Consider the following 1907-nt stretch of genomic DNA (forward strand, 5'->3'; position numbering starts at 1 on the left):
TTCTTCTAACACGCCTTTTCTCTAAACCTGACATATGAGTGCACCAGGCAGAAATATGTGGCTTTAACAAGAAAGAAGTGGGGCTTGAGAGAGCTCCAACAGGCAATGGACGTGAGATATGTGAGGATGTGTTGAGAAAGATCTGTTAAAACCAAGTGACAAATGGCCTTGTTCAAGAGCAAGCATGCACTTTTTCACAAAGCATATTTTTCCTATAGCATCCCATAGTCAGAGACAGTGGCCAAAGCAGGAGGACTGTGGACTGTGGGCAGAGTGTCCCTGAAAGATAGCCAGAGCAGCACACATTTCTCTGAAGGACTCTAGCAATGGACTATTTAGAAATGGGACCATATTTATGAATGTGTTAGGAAAATTTGATAGGAATCAACTCTCAAATAAACTTCATTATTAGAACAATTGTCTCATATTTTATTTGCTTTTCAGGAAAATCCAGTCCAAGACTGTATTCATCTCCATGCTACGATGAAGGCACCAAGCAAGACCTGAAAATGCAAAGAGGAAACAGGGAATCATTTTTAGACTGTTGGCTCCAAGAACATCTCAGAGCTGGTGTCAGACATGAAGAAAGAATGGTCACCAGAGGACTATGGAGATAGGAAAGGCAGGCATGTGGTCGCTTTGGCAACACATATACTAAAATTGGAATGATACAGAAAAAATTAGCGTGGCCCCTGTGCAAGGATGAAGTGTAAATTTGTGAAGAGTTCCATAATTTTTAACCTGGATCCCTCAGAGATCCCAGAGACTAAGCTACCAACCAAGCAGCATACATGGACTGGTCCATGGCCCCTGCTCCACATGTAGCAGAGGACTGCCTTGTCTGGCCTCAATGGTAAAGGAGGCCCCTAATCTTGTAGAAACGTGATGCCCCAGGGAAGGGACATGCTAGTGGGATAAGGTGGGAGTGGATGGATGTGTGAGTGATCATCCTTTCAGAAGCAAAGGGGAGGGGGCACGAGGTGAAGACCTTATGGAGGGGGGACCAGTAGGGGAGCAACATTTGGAATGTAAATAAATAAAATAATAAATAAAAAATAACGGCAGGCACACAAAGCAGAGGTGCAGCCAAGAGCTTTCTCTTTTTCAGAAATTATCTATTATCTATCTATCTATCTATCTATCTATCTATCTATCTATCTATCTATCTATCTATCATCTATCTGTCTACCTACCTACCTACCTATAATCTATGTTTTATTCTGTAAATCAATATCTATTATATTGTATATAACATATAATGTATATAATGCCTACATGCCATTTATTATTATATCTGTCAGTGACCCTATCTTTTATTGCACCTACAACCTCTATGTATCTATCTATATACATGGTATTGAATGATTTTAGTGTGTGTGTGAGTTTATCTGTGTCTGTGTGTGTGTGTGTGTGTGTTGTGTTTTCATGTGTGTGTATGCAAGTGTGCATACCTCTTGTTCACAAGCAGAGTTCAGAATACAGTGTCTAATGTCCTTTTCTGCAACTCTTGCCTTATTCATTTGAGACCAAAGTTGCTCACTGAGCTAAGAGCTAGGCTAGTGGCTGGCAAGTACCAGGGGTCCTCCTGTTTCCACCCCTCCTCCCATAACACCCAGTAAAAAGTGACTGTGTTGTTGACTTAGGTATTCTTTATAGTATTCTTTCCAATGTAGTTTAATGTTTTTACCTTTTGTACCTATGAAACTAGGCCAGTGTGCCATAAAAGAGTCTGCTGTATCATACCTATAGCCTCAGACATCTTGTATTTATCACTTCCCTTCTGTGTATTAAGAGGCTGTGTCAGTTGGCCTGTAACATCTCAGTATGTCAAACATTAGATGTAATGTTAGAACTTCTCAGAATGTTATCTTCTCTTCTGTTATCACTGGGCATCCTTTACAATTTCA

The 1907-nt window shown here is 40.4% G+C and overlaps 1 non-coding gene across 1 annotated transcript; it reads left to right on the forward strand.

Annotated features, from left to right (window-relative positions):
• The first annotated feature begins 630 nt into the window (after nt 1-630).
• On the forward strand, nt 631-737 carry LOC115030415 (U6 spliceosomal RNA). The gene has a single exon (XR_003836021.1). It is a non-coding gene; the product is annotated as a U6 spliceosomal RNA (small nuclear RNA).
• Nucleotides 738-1907: the final 1170 nt, after the last annotated feature.

The sequence above is a fragment of the Mus caroli genome, unplaced genomic scaffold (assembly GCF_978045245.1).
Source record: "Mus caroli unplaced genomic scaffold, Mus_caroli_1 scaffold_2, whole genome shotgun sequence".
Taxonomy (NCBI): Eukaryota; Metazoa; Chordata; class Mammalia; order Rodentia; family Muridae; genus Mus; species Mus caroli.